Source organism: Dendrobates tinctorius, unplaced genomic scaffold (genome assembly GCF_039654945.1).
Source record: "Dendrobates tinctorius isolate UK_male_01 unplaced genomic scaffold, ASM3965494v1 ptg000184l, whole genome shotgun sequence".
Classification (NCBI taxonomy): Eukaryota; Metazoa; Chordata; class Amphibia; order Anura; family Dendrobatidae; genus Dendrobates; species Dendrobates tinctorius.
The window spans coordinates 18,874,541-18,893,456 of NW_027361851.1; the positions used below are offsets into that span (position 1 = coordinate 18,874,541).

An 18,916-nucleotide genomic window follows, 5' to 3' on the forward strand; every position below is an offset into this window, starting at 1 on the left:
TCTGATAAGTGCTGTCTGTTTCAGCTATCAGGTTACCTTTTAATCCTCTTACAGCTAAGTCAATCTGAAATAAAACAAAATAGAGGAAAAATTACTAAAAAACATTCATGTGTTCAAAAGGAAAAAGTTACCGTTTCTCAAATTTTTAACATTTTGTTTTCTGTAGATAGTTAAGATTTTTAGGCCTTTTGATCATGATCACTCCATGTGCTTTGTTTAATATCTCCTTAAAATGTAAACGGTGAAGAAAAAGCATTTTGCCGAAACCCGGGATTGGACCAGGGACCTTTAGATCTTCAGTCTAACGCTCTCCCAACTGAGCTATTTCGGCCATAGCTATACATTTTCTGGGGGGTTTGACACTCTGCAAATGTCAAGTATCACACCTGGAGGGATATATTATAATTTTTCATTTGACTGTTTTTTGAAGCATGATTTCTATTTGAAACGCCTTCCATTTTGCTGTACATATTTAATAACATTCATTAACTATTTGTGAATGAGTAGAAAAAGACAGCAATTTTGCCATTGAATTTTTACATTTTCAGTTTGTCTCCATGCACCAGTATAATTCTGACCCTGTGCTTCTAGAATAGGTCATGGTCGCACATAAAACACAATTTGCATGCATAATGTTACATTAAGTTTTATTTTTTATGAGATGCAAACAATTGGAGCAAAAAAGAGACAAAAATTTAGAGAAAATATTTTATTGATTGTTAAAAGTGAGACCATTTGTCCCAAAATGTGCTGAAACATGTCAGAAGGACATGGGCATTTCACATTTTTTAAACTATGATTACCTACTTGTTAAGTTTTTGTTAATTAAGTATCGTTATGGTCTATTGATGTATGAGGTGAAAACTATGAAAGTAGACTTACCAGCAAATCCGTTTCTAGATATATTTCATGACAGCACTTTAGAAGGTTGATTCCCTACCCTAATAGGGACAGAGAACACAAAGAGGTGAAATAGTCCCTCCTCATTGACTGTCCAAAGGATTTTTCTAGTGCCAAAAGAACAACAGACATATGCACAAAAAAACCTGTTTGATGTTCCTAGAGTTCTTTTTTGAGAGGACAAATTCAGATTCACTCCAAAGACTCTCAGGAAATTTTTCAAAACCACATTACTAAGTTTTGTTTGACCTCATCTAATCAATAAATGAAGATAAAGTTTCTTGAAATTAAATGTTGATGTCAGAAGTGGGATTTGAACCCACGCCTCCAGGGAAGACTGCGAACTGAACGCAGCGCCTTAGACCGCTCGGCCATCCTGACTTCGATATGCAATTGGAACTTAACTCCTTCCATGCTAGTCAGCAGAAATGTTACCATCCCTTGTGATTAAAAACTTGTCACACCACCCCAAAAAAGTCAATAAATAACATTTTTTATATGCGTACTTTTCATCTGCATTAATTTTTAAACCTCCATTTATTTTGTTTGGATATTAGAAATGTTAGATTTCTCACAAATGCGGTGATGCACCACATTTCTTCAGAAACTACTGTTTGGCCACACAGCAGGGCTTTGAAAGGAAGAGCTCTATTTGGGTTTTGCAATGCAGATTTTGCAGGAATACCTTGCAGATGAAATTTGCAGAGTACCAAAACAGCAGAAAACCTCCCAAAGTGACCACATTTTAGAAATTATTTTGCACAATGAGTTAATCAACACCTGCAATTACTATTGTCAGCCTATAGGTGTTTTCACTCTGAACCATCCAGCATTGCAAGTATGCCAGTTTAGTGCCCAGCTTTTGCTTGCAGAGACAAGCAACCCATACATTTTTAAGTGGGCTCTACTCACTGGAGCAATGTCAAATATGTAGATGCTTTGTCTCACCATTAAAGTAGAAACCTCCTATATTTCAAATTAAAGATGATGGACCTGTGTGGAGCTTGTGTTTTTTGCCTTTTTGACTTTGTCCACAGCATATTTTTTAAGGACATTTGTCTCAGTAATGCCTCAGTGTTTCAAAGTCAAACAAGCTGACTATAATCATTCAGCTAGTGTCTGATAAGTGCTGTCTGTTTCAGCTATCAGGTTACCTTTTAATCCTCTTACAGCTAAGTCAATCTGAAATAAAACAAAATAGAGGAAAAATTACTAAAAAACATTCATGTGTTCAAAAGGAAAAAGTTACCGTTTCTCAAATTTTTAACATTTTGTTTTCTGTAGATAGTTAAGATTTTTAGGCCTTTTGATCATGATCACTCCATGTGCTTTGTTTAATATCTCCTTAAAATGTAAACGGTGAAGAAAAAGCATTTTGCCGAAACCCGGGATTGGACCAGGGACCTTTAGATCTTCAGTCTAACGCTCTCCCAACTGAGCTATTTCGGCCATATCTATACATTTTCTGGGGGGTTTGACACTCTGCAAATGTCAAGTGTCACACCTGGAGGGATATATTATAATTTTTCATTTGACTGTTTTTTGAAGCATGATTTCTATTTGAAACGCCTTCCATTTTGCTGTACATATTTAATAACATTCATTAACTATTTGTGAATGAGTAGAAAAAGACAGCAATTTTGCCATTGAATTTTTACATTTTCAGTTTGTCTCCATGCACCAGTATAATTCTGACCCTGTGCTTCTAGAATAGGTCATGGTCGCACATAAAACACAATTTGCATGCATAATGTTACATCAAGTTTTATTTTTTATGAGATGCAAACAATTGGAGCAAAAAAGAGACAAAAATTTAGAGAAAATATTTTATTGATTGTTAAAAGTGAGACCATTTGTCCCAAAATGTGCTGAAACATGTCAGAAGGACATGGGCATTTCACATTTTTTAAACTATGATTACCTACTTGTTAAGTTTTTGTTAATTAAGTATCGTTATGGTCTATTGATGTATGAGGTGAAAACTATGAAAGTAGACTTACCAGCAAATCCGTTTCTAGATATATTTCATGACAGCACTTTAGAAGGTTGATTCCCTACCCTAATAGGGACAGAGAACACAAAGAGGTGAAATAGTCCCTCCTCATTGACTGTCCAAAGGATTTTTCTAGTGCCAAAAGAACAACAGACATATGCACAAAAAAACCTGTTTGATGTTCCTAGAGTTCTTTTTTGAGAGGACAAATTCAGATTCACTCCAAAGACTCTCAGGAAATTTTTCAAAACCACATTACTAAGTTTTGTTTGACCTCATCTAATCAATAAATGAAGATAAAGTTTCTTGAAATTAAATGTTGATATCAGAAGTGGGATTTGAACCCACGCCTCCAGGGGAGACTGCGACCTGAACGCAGCGCCTTAGACCGCTCGGTATTAGACCGCTTGCCTTAGACTGCTTCGATATGCAATTGGAACTTAACTCCTTCCATGCTAGTCAGCAGAAATGTTACCATTCCTTGTGATTACAAACTTTTCACACCACCCCAAAAAAGTCAATAAATAACATTTTTTATATGCGTACTTTTCGTCTGCATTAATTTTTAAACCTCCATTTATTTTGTTTGGATATTAGAAATGTTAGATTTCTCACAAATACGGTGATGCACCACATTTCTTCAGAAACTACTGTTTGGCCACACAGCAGGGCTTTGAAAGGAAGAGCCCTATTTGGGTTTTGCAATGCAGATTTTGCAGGAATACCTTGCAGATGAAATTTGCAGAGTACCAAAACAGCAGAAAACCTCCCAAAGTGACCACATTTTAGAAATTATTTTGCACAATGAGTTAATCAACACCTGCAATTACTATTGTCAGCCTATAGGTGTTTTCACTCTGAACCATCCAGCATTGCAAGTATGCCAGTTTAGTGCCCAGCTTTTGCTTGCAGAGACAAGCAACCCATACATTTTTAAGTGGGCTCTACTCACTGGAGCAATGTCAAATATGTAGATGCTTTGTCTCACCATTAAAGTAGAAACCTCCTATATTTCAAATTAAAGATGATGGACCTGTGTGGAGCTTGTGTTTTTTGCCTTTTTGACTTTGTCCACAGCATATTTTTTAAGGACATTTGTCTCAGTAATGCCTCAGTGTTTCAAAGTCAAACAAGCTGACTATAATCATTCAGCTAGTGTCTGATAAGTGCTGTCTGTTTCAGCTATCAGGTTACCTTTTAATCCTCTTACAGCTAAGTCAATCTGAAATAAAACAAAATAGAGGAAAAATTACTAAAAAACATTCATGTGTTCAAAAGGAAAAAGTTACCGTTTCTCAAATTTTTAACATTTTGTTTTCTGTAGATAGTTAAGATTTTTAGGCCTTTTGATCATGATCAGTCCATGTGCTTTGTTTAATATCTCCTTAAAATGTAAACGGTGAAGAAAAAGCATTTTGCCGAAACCCGGGATTGGACCAGGGACCTTTAGATCTTCAGTCTAACGCTCTCCCAACTGAGCTATTTCGGCCATATCTATACATTTTCTGGGGGGTTTGACACTCTGCAAATGTCAAGTGTCACACCTGGAGGGATATATTATAATTTTTCATTTGACTGTTTTTTGAAGCATGATTTCTATTTGAAACGCCTTCCATTTTGCTGTACATATTTAATAACATTCATTAACTATTTGTGAATGAGTAGAAAAAGACAGCAATTTTGCCATTGAATTTTTACATTTTCAGTTTGTCTCCATGCACCAGTATAATTCTGACCCTGTGCTTCTAGAATAGGTCATGGTCGCACATAAAACACAATTTGCATGCATAATGTTACATCAAGTTTTATTTTTTATGAGATGCAAACAATTGGAGCAAAAAAGAGACAAAAATTTAGAGAAAATATTTTATTGATTGTTAAAAGTGAGACCATTTGTCCCAAAATGTGCTGAAACATGTCAGAAGGACATGGGCATTTCACATTTTTTAAACTATGATTACCTACTTGTTAAGTTTTTGTTAATTAAGTATCGTTATGGTCTATTGATGTATGAGGTGAAAACTATGAAAGTAGACTTACCAGCAAATCCGTTTCTAGATATATTTCATGACAGCACTTTAGAAGGTTGATTCCCTACCCTAATAGGGACAGAGAACACAAAGAGGTGAAATAGTCCCTCCTCATTGACTGTCCAAAGGATTTTTCTAGTGCCAAAAGAACAACAGACATATGCACAAAAAAACCTGTTTGATGTTCCTAGAGTTCTTTTTTGAGAGGACAAATTCAGATTCACTCCAAAGACTCTCAGGAAATTTTTCAAAACCACATTACTAAGTTTTGTTTGACCTCATCTAATCAATAAATGAAGATAAAGTTTCTTGAAATTAAATGTTGATATCAGAAGTGGGATTTGAACCCACGCCTCCAGGGGAGACTGCGACCTGAACGCAGCGCCTTAGACCGCTCGGTATTAGACCGCTTGCCTTAGACTGCTTCGATATGCAATTGGAACTTAACTCCTTCCATGCTAGTCAGCAGAAATGTTACCATTCCTTGTGATTACAAACTTTTCACACCACCCCAAAAAAGTCAATAAATAACATTTTTTATATGCGTACTTTTCGTCTGCATTAATTTTTAAACCTCCATTTATTTTGTTTGGATATTAGAAATGTTAGATTTCTCACAAATACGGTGATGCACCACATTTCTTCAGAAACTACTGTTTGGCCACACAGCAGGGCTTTGAAAGGAAGAGCCCTATTTGGGTTTTGCAATGCAGATTTTGCAGGAATACCTTGCAGATGAAATTTGCAGAGTACCAAAACAGCAGAAAACCTCCCAAAGTGACCACATTTTAGAAATTATTTTGCACAATGAGTTAATCAACACCTGCAATTACTATTGTCAGCCTATAGGTGTTTTCACTCTGAACCATCCAGCATTGCAAGTATGCCAGTTTAGTGCCCAGCTTTTGCTTGCAGAGACAAGCAACCCATACATTTTTAAGTGGGCTCTACTCACTGGAGCAATGTCAAATATGTAGATGCTTTGTCTCACCATTAAAGTAGAAACCTCCTATATTTCAAATTAAAGATGATGGACCTGTGTGGAGCTTGTGTTTTTTGCCTTTTTGACTTTGTCCACAGCATATTTTTTAAGGACATTTGTCTCAGTAATGCCTCAGTGTTTCAAAGTCAAACAAGCTGACTATAATCATTCAGCTAGTGTCTGATAAGTGCTGTCTGTTTCAGCTATCAGGTTACCTTTTAATCCTCTTACAGCTAAGTCAATCTGAAATAAAACAAAATAGAGGAAAAATTACTAAAAAACATTCATGTGTTCAAAAGGAAAAAGTTACCGTTTCTCAAATTTTTAACATTTTGTTTTCTGTAGATAGTTAAGATTTTTAGGCCTTTTGATCATGATCAGTCCATGTGCTTTGTTTAATATCTCCTTAAAATGTAAACGGTGAAGAAAAAGCATTTTGCCGAAACCCGGGATTGGACCAGGGACCTTTAGATCTTCAGTCTAACGCTCTCCCAACTGAGCTATTTCGGCCATATCTATACATTTTCTGGGGGGTTTGACACTCTGCAAATGTCAAGTGTCACACCTGGAGGGATATATTATAATTTTTCATTTGACTGTTTTTTGAAGCATGATTTCTATTTGAAACGCCTTCCATTTTGCTGTACATATTTAATAACATTCATTAACTATTTGTGAATGAGTAGAAAAAGACAGCAATTTTGCCATTGAATTTTTACATTTTCAGTTTGTCTCCATGCACCAGTATAATTCTGACCCTGTGCTTCTAGAATAGGTCATGGTCGCACATAAAACACAATTTGCATGCATAATGTTACATCAAGTTTTATTTTTTATGAGATGCAAACAATTGGAGCAAAAAAGAGACAAAAATTTAGAGAAAATATTTTATTGATTGTTAAAAGTGAGACCTTTTGTCCCAAAATGTGCTGAAACATGTCAGAATGACATTGGCATTTCACATTTTTTAAACTATGATTACCTACTTGTTAAGTTTTTGTTTATTAAATATCGTTATGGTCTATTGATGTATGAGGTGAAAACTATGAAAGTAGACTTACCAGCAAATCCGTTTCTAGATATATTTCATGACAGCACTGTAGAAGGTTGATTCCCTACCCTAATAGGGACAGAGAACACAAAGAGGTGAAATAGTCCCTCCTCATTGACTGTCCAAAGGATTTTTCTAGTGCCAAAAGAACAACAGACATATGCACAAAAAATCTGTTTGATGTTCCTAGAGTTCTTTTTTGAGAGGACAAATTCAGATTCACTCCAAAGACTCTCAGGAAATTTTTCAAAACCACATTACATGAAGATAAAGTTTCTTGAAATTAAATGTTGATGTCAGAAGTGGGATTTGAACCCACGCCTCCAGGGGAAACTGCAACCTAAACGCAGTGCCTTACACCACTCGGCCATCTTGACTTCGATATGCAATTGGAACTTAACTCCTTCCATGCTAGTCAGCAGAAATGTTACCATCCCTTGTGATTAAAAACTTGTCACACCACCCCAAAAAAGTCAATAAATAACATTTTTTATATGCGTACTTTTCATCTGCATTAATTTTTAAACCTCCATTTATTTTGTTTGGATATTAGAAATGTTAGATTTCTCACAAATGCGGTGATGCACCACATTTCTTCAGAAACTACTGTTTGGCCACACAGCAGGGCTTTGAAAGGAAGAGCTCTATTTGGGTTTTGCAATGCAGATTTTGCAGGAATACCTTGCAGATGAAATTTGCAGAGTACCAAAACAGCAGAAAACCTCCCAAAGTGACCACATTTTAGAAATTATTTTGCACAATGAGTTAATCAACACCTGCAATTACTATTGTCAGCCTATAGGTGTTTTCACTCTGAACCATCCAGCATTGCAAGTATGCCAGTTTAGTGCCCAGCTTTTGCTTGCAGAGACAAGCAACCCATACATTTTTAAGTGGGCTCTACTCACTGGAGCAATGTCAAATATGTAGATGCTTTGTCTCACCATTAAAGTAGAAACCTCCTATATTTCAAATTAAAGATGATGGACCTGTGTGGAGCTTGTGTTTTTTGCCTTTTTGACTTTGTCCACAGCATATTTTTTAAGGACATTTGTCTCAGTAATGCCTCAGTGTTTCAAAGTCAAACAAGCTGACTATAATCATTCAGCTAGTGTCTGATAAGTGCTGTCTGTTTCAGCTATCAGGTTACCTTTTAATCCTCTTACAGCTAAGTCAATCTGAAATAAAACAAAATAGAGGAAAAATTACTAAAAAACATTCATGTGTTCAAAAGGAAAAAGTTACCGTTTCTCAAATTTTTAACATTTTGTTTTCTGTAGATAGTTAAGATTTTTAGGCCTTTTGATCATGATCACTCCATGTGCTTTGTTTAATATCTCCTTAAAATGTAAACGGTGAAGAAAAAGCATTTTGCCGAAACCCGGGATTGGACCAGGGACCTTTAGATCTTCAGTCTAACGCTCTCCCAACTGAGCTATTTCGGCCATATCTATACATTTTCTGGGGGGTTTGACACTCTGCAAATGTCAAGTGTCACACCTGGAGGGATATATTATAATTTTTCATTTGACTGTTTTTTGAAGCATGATTTCTATTTGAAACGCCTTCCATTTTGCTGTACATATTTAATAACATTCATTAACTATTTGTGAATGAGTAGAAAAAGACAGCAATTTTGCCATTGAATTTTTACATTTTCAGTTTGTCTCCATGCACCAGTATAATTCTGACCCTGTGCTTCTAGAATAGGTCATGGTCGCACATAAAACACAATTTGCATGCATAATGTTACATCAAGTTTTATTTTTTATGAGATGCAAACAATTGGAGCAAAAAAGAGACAAAAATTTAGAGAAAATATTTTATTGATTGTTAAAAGTGAGACCATTTGTCCCAAAATGTGCTGAAACATGTCAGAAGGACATGGGCATTTCACATTTTTTAAACTATGATTACCTACTTGTTAAGTTTTTGTTAATTAAGTATCGTTATGGTCTATTGATGTATGAGGTGAAAACTATGAAAGTAGACTTACCAGCAAATCCGTTTCTAGATATATTTCATGACAGCACTTTAGAAGGTTGATTCCCTACCCTAATAGGGACAGAGAACACAAAGAGGTGAAATAGTCCCTCCTCATTGACTGTCCAAAGGATTTTTCTAGTGCCAAAAGAACAACAGACATATGCACAAAAAAACCTGTTTGATGTTCCTAGAGTTCTTTTTTGAGAGGACAAATTCAGATTCACTCCAAAGACTCTCAGGAAATTTTTCAAAACCACATTACTAAGTTTTGTTTGACCTCATCTAATCAATAAATGAAGATAAAGTTTCTTGAAATTAAATGTTGATATCAGAAGTGGGATTTGAACCCACGCCTCCAGTGGAGACTGCGACCTGAACGCAGCGCCTTAGACCGCTCGGTATTAGACCGCTTGCCTTAGACTGCTTCGATATGCAATTGGAACTTAACTCCTTCCATGCTAGTCAGCAGAAATGTTACCATTCCTTGTGATTACAAACTTTTCACACCACCCCAAAAAAGTCAATAAATAACATTTTTTATATGCGTACTTTTCGTCTGCATTAATTTTTAAACCTCCATTTATTTTGTTTGGATATTAGAAATGTTAGATTTCTCACAAATACGGTGATGCACCACATTTCTTCAGAAACTACTGTTTGGCCACACAGCAGGGCTTTGAAAGGAAGAGCCCTATTTGGGTTTTGCAATGCAGATTTTGCAGGAATACCTTGCAGATGAAATTTGCAGAGTACCAAAACAGCAGAAAACCTCCCAAAGTGACCACATTTTAGAAATTATTTTGCACAATGAGTTAATCAACACCTGCAATTACTATTGTCAGCCTATAGGTGTTTTCACTCTGAACCATCCAGCATTGCAAGTATGCCAGTTTAGTGCCCAGCTTTTGCTTGCAGAGACAAGCAACCCATACATTTTTAAGTGGGCTCTACTCACTGGAGCAATGTCAAATATGTAGATGCTTTGTCTCACCATTAAAGTAGAAACCTCCTATATTTCAAATTAAAGATGATGGACCTGTGTGGAGCTTGTGTTTTTTGCCTTTTTGACTTTGTCCACAGCATATTTTTTAAGGACATTTGTCTCAGTAATGCCTCAGTGTTTCAAAGTCAAACAAGCTGACTATAATCATTCAGCTAGTGTCTGATAAGTGCTGTCTGTTTCAGCTTTCAGGTTACCTTTTAATCCTCTTACAGCTAAGTCAATCTGAAATAAAACAAAATAGAGGAAAAATTACTAAAAAACATTCATGTGTTCAAAAGGAAAAAGTTACCGTTTCTCAAATTTTTAACATTTTGTTTTCTGTAGATAGTTAAGATTTTTAGGCCTTTTGATCATGATCAGTCCATGTGCTTTGTTTAATATCTCCTTAAAATGTAAACGGTGAAGAAAAAGCATTTTGCCGAAACCCGGGATTGGACCAGGGACCTTTAGATCTTCAGTCTAACGCTCTCCCAACTGAGCTATTTCGGCCATATCTATACATTTGCTGGGGGGTTTGACACTCTGCAAATGTCAAGTGTCACACCTGGAGGGATATATTATAATTTTTCATTTGACTGTTTTTTGAAGCATGATTTCTATTTGAAACGCCTTCCATTTTGCTGTACATATTTAATAACATTCATTAACTATTTGTGAATGAGTAGAAAAAGACAGCAATTTTGCCATTGAATTTTTACATTTTCAGTTTGTCTCCATGCACCAGTATAATTCTGACCCTGTGCTTCTAGAATAGGTCATGGTCGCACATAAAACACAATTTGCATGCATAATGTTACATCAAGTTTTATTTTTTATGAGATGCAAACAATTGGAGCAAAAAAGAGACAAAAATTTAGAGAAAATATTTTATTGATTGTTAAAAGTGAGACCATTTGTCCCAAAATGTGCTGAAACATGTCAGAATGACATTGGCATTTCACATTTTTTAAACTATGATTACCTACTTGTTAAGTTTTTGTTTATTAAATATCGTTATGGTCTATTGATGTATGAGGTGAAAACTATGAAAGTAGACTTACCAGCAAATCCGTTTCTAGATATATTTCATGACAGCACTGTAGAAGGTTGATTCCCTACCCTAATAGGGACAGAGAACACAAAGAGGTGAAATAGTCCCTCCTCATTGACTGTCCAAAGGATTTTTCTAGTGCCAAAAGAACAACAGACATATGCACAAAAAATCTGTTTGATGTTCCTAGAGTTCTTTTTTGAGAGGACAAATTCAGATTCACTCCAAAGACTCTCAGGAAATTTTTCAAAACCACATTACATGAAGATAAAGTTTCTTGAAATTAAATGTTGATGTCAGAAGTGGGATTTGAACCCACGCCTCCAGGGGAAACTGCAACCTAAACGCAGTGCCTTACACCACTCGGCCATCTTGACTTCGATATGCAATTGGAACTTAACTCCTTCCATGCTAGTCAGCAGAAATGTTACCATTCCTTGTGATTAAAAACTTGTCACACCACCCCAAAAAAGTCAATAAATAACATTTTTTATATGCGTACTTTTCGTCTGCATTAATTTTTAAACCTCCATTTATTTTGTTTGGATATTAGAAATGTTAGATTTCTCACAAATGCGGTGATGCACCACATTTCTTCAGAAACTACTGTTTGGCCACACAGCAGGGCTTTGAAAGGAAGAGCCCTATTTGGGTTTTGCAATGCAGATTTTGCAGGAATACCTTGCAGATGAAATTTGCAGAGTACCAAAACAGCAGAAAACCTCCCAAAGTGACCACAGTTTAGAAATTATTTTGCACAATGAGTTAATCAACACCTGCAATTACTATTGTCAGCCTATAGGTGTTTTCACTCTGAACCATCCAGCATTGCAAGTATGCCAGTTTAGTGCCCAGCTTTTGCTTGCAGAGACAAGCAACCCATACATTTTTAAGTGGGCTCTACTCACTGGAGCAATGTCAAATATGTAGATGCTTTGTCTCACCATTAAAGTAGAAACCTCCTATATTTCAAATTAAAGATGACGGACCTGTGTTCAGCTTGTGTTTTTTGCCTTTTTGACTTTGTCCACAGCATATTTTTTAAGGACATTTGTCTCAGTAATGCCTCAGTGTTTCAAAGTCAAACAAGCTGACTATAATCATTCAGCTAGTGTCTGATAAGTGCTGTCTGTTTCAGCTATCAGGTTACCTTTTAATCCTCTTACAGCTAAGTCAATCTGAAATAAAACAAAATAGAGGAAAAATTACTAAAAAACATTCATGTGTTCAAAAGGAAAAAGTTACCGTTTCTCAAATTTTTAACATTTTGTTTTCTGTAGATAGTTAAGATTTTTAGGCCTTTTGATCATGATCAGTCCATGTGCTTTGTTTAATATCTCCTTAAAATGTAAACGGTGAAGAAAAAGCATTTTGCCGAAACCCGGGATTGGACCAGGGACCTTTAGATTTTCAGTCTAACGCTCTCCCAACTGAGCTATTTCGGCCATATCTATACATTTTCTGGGGGGTTTGACACTCTGCAAATGTCAAGTGTCACACCTGGAGGGATATATTATAATTTTTCATTTGACTGTTTTTTGAAGCATGATTTCTATTTGAAACGCCTTCCATTTTGCTGTACATATTTAATAACATTCATTAACTATTTGTGAATGAGTAGAAAAAGACAGCAATTTTGCCATTGAATTTTTACATTTTCAGTTTGTCTCCATGCACCAGTATAATTCTGACCCTGTGCTTCTAGAATAGGTCATGGTCGCACATAAAACACAATTTGCATGCATAATGTTACATCAAGTTTTATTTTTTATGAGATGCAAACAATTGGAGCAAAAAAGAGACAAAAATTTAGAGAAAATATTTTATTGATTGTTAAAAGTGAGACCATTTGTCCCAAAATGTGCTGAAACATGTCAGAATGACATGGGCATTTCACATTTTTTAAACTATGATTACCTACTTGTTAAGTTTTTGTTTATTAAGTATCGTTATGGTCTATTGATGTATGAGGTGAAAACTATGAAAGTAGACTTACCAGCAAATCCGTTTCTAGATATATTTCATGACAGCACTGTAGAAGGTTGATTCCCTACCCTAATAGGGACAGAGAACACAAAGAGGTGAAATAGTCACTCCTCATTGACTGTCCAAAGGATTTTTCTAGTGCCAAAAGAACAACAGACATATGCACAAAAAATCTGTTTGATGTTCCTAGAGTTCTTTTTTGAGAGGACAAATTCAGATTCACTCCAAAGACTCTCAGGAAATTTTGCAAAACCACATTACTAAGTTTTGTTTGACCTCATCTAATCAATAAATGAAGATAAAGTTTCTTGAAATTAAATGTCAGAAGTGGGATTTGAACCCACGCCTCGAGGGGAGACTGCGACCTGAACGCAGCACCTTAGACCGCTCGGTATTAGACCGCTCGCCTTAGACCGCTTGCCTTAGACCGCTTCGATATGCAATTGGAACTTAACTCCTTCCATGCTAGTCAGCAGAAATGTTACCATTCCTTGTGATTAAAAACTTGTCACACCACCCCAAAAAAGTCAATAAATAACATTTTTTATATGCGTACTTTTCGTCTGCATTAATTTTTAAACCTCCATTTATTTTGTTTGGATATTAGAAATGTTAGATTTCTCACAATTGCGGTGATGCACCACATTTCTTCAGAAACTACTGTTTGGCCACACAGCAGGGCTTTGAAAGGAAGAGCCCTATTTGGGTTTTGCAATGCAGATTTTGCAGGAATACCTTGCAGATGAAATTTGCAGAGTACCAAAACAGCAGAAAACCTCCCAAAGTGACCACATTTTAGAAATTATTTTGCACAATGAGTTAATCAACACCTGCAATTACTATTGTCAGCCTATAGGTGTTTTCACTCTGAACCATCCAGCATTGCAAGTGATGATTCTGTCACACTAAGGTGCGACCCGTCTTAATTGTCTGTGGCCGAATTGTAGCTTTGGCACAAGGTATACGTATACTCGAGGAAAGAATACACAAGACAAGAGGGTATCGTGTCAGTATGATTCTTCTCTGTCTTTAATCAAACGTGTACAGCTTTTATAACAGAATTTGAGCTACATCATCAGTTACATCATGGACATATTTCCAGTTACTATTTGCTTTTCTCAGGTCGCTACACAATCATTATGTACACTTCTGGGTTACCGTTTACTGCTCCCACATTGCTAAACAATACTTATATACACAAGTATTGTTTTCTAGCTTGGCTTACCCTGGTCCACCCAGTTTATTCAATATTTGGTGAAGCTTAGGTGAATGATACCATACAGAAACAACTCTAAGAAAATATAAGAAAATATAAGAAAATCAGAAGTATCTTAAAGCAACATGATCCCAATATCCAGCAAAGCGTCCATATAGTGATACAGTTTTGATTCTTGTATATATTCATGTGCCATATATTCTTCCCTTAACAGTCCCTCCTTTGGAGATATGCAAAATCAAAATCCTAATCTCGTCGAACCTATCGATCTGTCCTCCCAGCCTACCTATCTCAACATTGCTGGAACCTAACTAACTAATCTTCACCGTATATACGAGACGACCCATCTCTAGTAGATGGACCCCCTCCTAACGGACTTTGCACAGGAGGAAGTCAGATCCTGGACTTTCCCTCATTGGCTTGCTTCAAGCAGGCATATTCCGGAGGTGGTGCTTGCATGTTTTCATTGGGACATCTTTCATACAGGGGATCTTCAAAATCGGCATGCATGGTCATCACTGTGGTTTCCATAGTTTTCATCATCATTTTCTTAAGGCATGGCACTATGCAGCATAGAATTAAAGAAAATATGATCAAAGGACATAAAATAACTTTTGCAAACTTAATGGGTCAATAATTGCCTTCATGGCATCCCCAGTGTATTTTATAAACCGTTGTTGATTATTGTATAAATAGTTTATCTGCTTTGCATTCTTATTTGCGGGGATGGTGGGTTTAAACACAACTATTGTCTCGTTCTCGACTTTGAATTTGTCAGGTGCTCCCTGTGTGCCCCCACTGGTATCTATGCTTCTTAGCCAAAATTTACCTTTTGTGTCACCATTTTCCCTCCCAAGTTTAGTACTTGAGCCTAGTACATATAACCCTTGCTCATACTCTGAAGGGTTGTCAATAGTAAGGTACAGAACTATGCATCCCTCCTTGGGGCAGTGAGTGGCAGTGACAGGGAGTATTGAATCTGGAAGGCCACTCTGACCCTTAAAATGGGCTTTGGACAGGGTCATGCGACTTAATAGGCTTATTCCCCATTTGTCCCTTCGCTGTAGGGCCTGGGCTGGTTGATGTCTCCAGTCACTTTCACCAGTGTGCCACCCAACAAGAGACTAATCCTCCCAGTTTGAACCTTCCCCTATTTCAGCAGTAGTGACACAGATGAATTGTGTATTAAACCTGATATGAAACTGTGCCATGGGGCCTGGACATTCTTATTGTGAGACAGTAGTCAAATTGATATGTTACTCTTGGGGTGGAGACATTATACCAGAAAGTCAGTATGCCCTTCTCATGAGTGACTACCCCTTGGTGATTGACTACCCCTTGAGCTAGGAGAAGGATAAGTGCCAGATGGATGAAGAGTGGCAGCCGCTACTGGACTCTGGATCCGGCATCTCCTTGCAGTGGGAAGCGAGGACCCATGGACTGCTGCGATAATTGACAGGACTTGGAACAGGCTGTCATCTCTAGGTTCAAGGGTACGTCTGTTGAACCTCTTGGTGATGAGGACTCAGTCACCGGGCAGGATCTGGTGGGCTCCTATGTCCTCAGGATCTGGGATGGATGAAAAGACTCGAAAATGCATTTTAGTCACATGTTTTTAAACTTAGTCTACATATAGGCAATTATACTTGTGCGTGTATGTGACCCAAGGGAAAGACTAAACTCTTATGCTATGACCCCTGTTTCCTGTATAGCATCAAGTATGTAAAGTTTTGTTCGAGGCCTTAAATTTTCCTTGTTCATCCTTAGGTGTATTTCATCCTGTATAACTTCATCTTAGGTCCATTTCTTCTTTTCTTCCTTGGATACTTGTTTCTGGAGTGTTATTCCTTTTCCTCTGTTTCCGTGTCAACCGGTATTACTGCTGCTTCTTTTGCTGTTACTTCAGCTAGCCTGTTGCCCACTGCTTCCCTTGAAGTGTCTCCAGTGTGTGTGCTTTTACTTTTACCACCGCAACTCTTCCTGGCATCAACAAGGACTCCATTAATTCTTGCATGGCTTTGTGGTGTCTGACTGGCGTTCCGTTAGCCGTGATGAAGTCTCTTTCTCTCCAGATTGATCTTGATAGCTTCATGTTGAGTGGACCTCTCATATGCTTCTGTCAAGGCCTGCAGTCCTTTTGGATATAGGCAGTGGTTTTGCTGGCAGCAAGTTACTTCTGTGGCTACTGCTATACCAGTGTGCGAACGGCCTTCTTGGTCTGCATACCTTGGTCTATCCACAATGAGCATCAGGTCAGGATCTTCCAGGTGTTCTCTTGCCTCATGACAGCAAGACAATCGCGTTCAGCCATTTCAGAGTCGACTACCTCTTCCACTAATGTGTCAGAGATGTGGTTTTCATCCTCCATCTTCCTCCCCCCTTTGGCAGAGGTAGAAGAGTAGCTGAATTATGGACAGCACATCTGGAGATGGTGATGTCCGGGAGCAGAGTAGGGCATTGCAGACAGGTGCTTTGGGCCAGGATCTTCAACTGGTGACCCATAAAAATATCAGAAGCTTTGTCCAGCACAGGTGGGTTGCAAACACGGTTCTCATGCAAGTTGGGACTCCACGAGCCACTTGGTCAAGTCTTGGAGAGTAGAAGCCAGGAGGGCATTGTCTTCCTCCGTGAAGCTGTGTTAGGACTCCATTTACATGGTCAGGCTTCTTCATGACAAACAGACAAAACAGTTCGGTATAGCCTGGCAGTCCTAGAGCTGTGAAAATGTGATTGCAATTTAGTATATAAAACACACTGATTACCTTCTTGGAAAGTCTTGAAATAATTATAAAAAGGTTGCATGTGTAGAAGAGCAGTATTGGCTTGGCTGTCTTCAGTCAGGGGAAGAGGTCATCCATATATATTGTAAAACGAAGTGGCTGTGGGATGTATCCTCTTCCAGGGCTCCAGGACCGTGGTCATGGCTCGGGTGAACATAGAGAGGCTATACTGTGCCCCTTGAGGCATCATAGTCCAAATATATTGCTGGCCCTCATGTGAAAACAAACAGGTACTGGCTTGCAGCATGTAGAAATAAACTGAAGAAAGCATTGGCCAGGTCAATCACCGTAAACCATAGAAAAATAAATAGAATTGATAAAAAAAAACATAGTGTGTGGATTTGGTACCATAGATGTGTTCAGTACTATAACTTCATTGACAGCACATAAGTCATGTAAATTATCCATAACTTCATAGAAATAATTGCAAATTATGAAATGGAGGGTGAAATAGGATGAATATTGCAATTTCCTTGGCAGCAGGGCTACTGGCTTCGGCCCCACCTTTACAAACTGGATTTTCAGCCTGCCAATATTGAGTCTGGGATCAGTGCCATTAGTTCAACGCCCACATGATCTACAGATGTGTCCTGTAAAAAAAAAAAAAAAAAAAAGACTACATACTTCTTCAGCAAGTAGATCAATGTCCCTGATCAATCTTCTGATTGCATCGGGACCCACCAGGAATTTGAGAGGAGTATCCTCAACCTCTGTCTGGGTGAGAGATGTTGTTTCTCTACTGTATTTTTGTGGGGGGGGCGAGCTGTTTACTAGGGTATCTGTCTCCTGGCATTTCCAGGAGTCCTTGCATGTAGTAGATTGTGTATAAAAGTATGAGCTTTGAGGCTTAAAAGATGATGATGATAATTATGTCCCCTCACCATATAACGATAAATACTGTAGATTATCAGTCTGAGCTATTTATTTCCTGTCTCCTCCGGTTCTGTTTACTTATATACCTCCATGTCATATTCATCTTTTTCTTCATTATTCTTTTCATAAATTACATTAATTAATAAAACTATAATGGATGCTGGACAGGATGTAGCACAAGACGTGCCGTCTATGTAAATAGTTGGAAAGAAGGTACGGCTCTTTGGGTTGGTCATCTGACAGTCAGAACAAGTCTCACGATATTCTGCATTCTGCGTTTGACAGCTGGCACACGTCCAGTCATCGGGAATGTATATAGATGTATAAATGAATGTAATGCAGATATTGCAACTGACATCTTCCTGTGTAAATATTTGTTTTGCACAAAATTCAGCAATCTTGTTATATTCCTCTCCTCATGCCTTTTTTCCTAACTTCCTCTGCCATCTTATAAAATGCTTCAGGGTCCTGTAACACCTCATAATACCTGAGGCTGGGACGCTGCTCTCCACTCATTAACACATTCTTCTATCCCTTCTTATCTAATGCTCCTCCCCTCATGATCAGAGGGTTTCTTAACGTACATTTTCTTTCTCACTCCACTATGGGTCATATCTGTCTTATAGATATTGACTGACTGCTCCCACCCATTCTATCATCTGAATTCTGAGTATATCTGAAAAACATATGTATGTGGGCGTCTTGAAACAAATTCTCACGGGGTTATGAACAGTTGGATATGTGACTGTAAAAGCTGTATGTACTCCTTATGTCCGAGTAAAGGGGTCTTCAGTGAACATAGTGATGTCTAGCTATCTTGAACACAGTAATATAGGGAATTAACCAACAACTAACACCAGAGTATTTCACAAATCTTGTGTATCCAGAAACTGCGTAGTATAAAAATACCTTATAAATTGTTAAAATTTCTGTTTCCTCAAAACTTTCGCTCTAAAACCTTTCAAAGAAAACCATCTCATAGAGAAATGTAGTGACATTAGTAAAACAATAACTAAAAAGTAACAATAGACCTCGGATCTCACAGAGATATCTGTACAAATCAAGCAATTACCATTCAAGTAATTC

At 37.4% G+C, this 18,916-nt stretch overlaps 10 non-coding genes across 10 annotated transcripts; all 10 read right to left on the reverse strand.

Moving 5' to 3' along the window:
- Positions 1–258: 258 nt before the first annotated feature.
- Positions 259–331, reverse strand: TRNAF-GAA (transfer RNA phenylalanine (anticodon GAA)). Its single transcript has one exon. It is a non-coding gene; the product is annotated as a tRNA-Phe (tRNA).
- An 867-nt stretch (positions 332–1,198) lies between these two features.
- Positions 1,199–1,281, reverse strand: TRNAL-CAG (transfer RNA leucine (anticodon CAG)). Its single transcript has one exon. It is a non-coding gene; the product is annotated as a tRNA-Leu (tRNA).
- A 995-nt stretch (positions 1,282–2,276) lies between these two features.
- TRNAF-GAA (transfer RNA phenylalanine (anticodon GAA)) lies at positions 2,277–2,349 on the reverse strand. Its single transcript has one exon. It is a non-coding gene; the product is annotated as a tRNA-Phe (tRNA).
- A 1,960-nt stretch (positions 2,350–4,309) lies between these two features.
- Positions 4,310–4,382, reverse strand: TRNAF-GAA (transfer RNA phenylalanine (anticodon GAA)). The gene has a single exon. It is a non-coding gene; the product is annotated as a tRNA-Phe (tRNA).
- Positions 4,383–6,342: 1,960 nt separating this feature from the next.
- On the reverse strand, positions 6,343–6,415 carry TRNAF-GAA (transfer RNA phenylalanine (anticodon GAA)). The gene has a single exon. It is a non-coding gene; the product is annotated as a tRNA-Phe (tRNA).
- An 835-nt stretch (positions 6,416–7,250) lies between these two features.
- Positions 7,251–7,333, reverse strand: TRNAL-UAG (transfer RNA leucine (anticodon UAG)). The gene has a single exon. It is a non-coding gene; the product is annotated as a tRNA-Leu (tRNA).
- A 995-nt stretch (positions 7,334–8,328) lies between these two features.
- TRNAF-GAA (transfer RNA phenylalanine (anticodon GAA)) lies at positions 8,329–8,401 on the reverse strand. The gene has a single exon. It is a non-coding gene; the product is annotated as a tRNA-Phe (tRNA).
- Positions 8,402–10,361: 1,960 nt separating this feature from the next.
- Positions 10,362–10,434, reverse strand: TRNAF-GAA (transfer RNA phenylalanine (anticodon GAA)). The gene has a single exon. It is a non-coding gene; the product is annotated as a tRNA-Phe (tRNA).
- Positions 10,435–11,269: 835 nt separating this feature from the next.
- Positions 11,270–11,352, reverse strand: TRNAL-UAG (transfer RNA leucine (anticodon UAG)). The gene has a single exon. It is a non-coding gene; the product is annotated as a tRNA-Leu (tRNA).
- Positions 11,353–12,347: 995 nt separating this feature from the next.
- On the reverse strand, positions 12,348–12,420 carry TRNAF-GAA (transfer RNA phenylalanine (anticodon GAA)). Its single transcript has one exon. It is a non-coding gene; the product is annotated as a tRNA-Phe (tRNA).
- Positions 12,421–18,916: the final 6,496 nt, after the last annotated feature.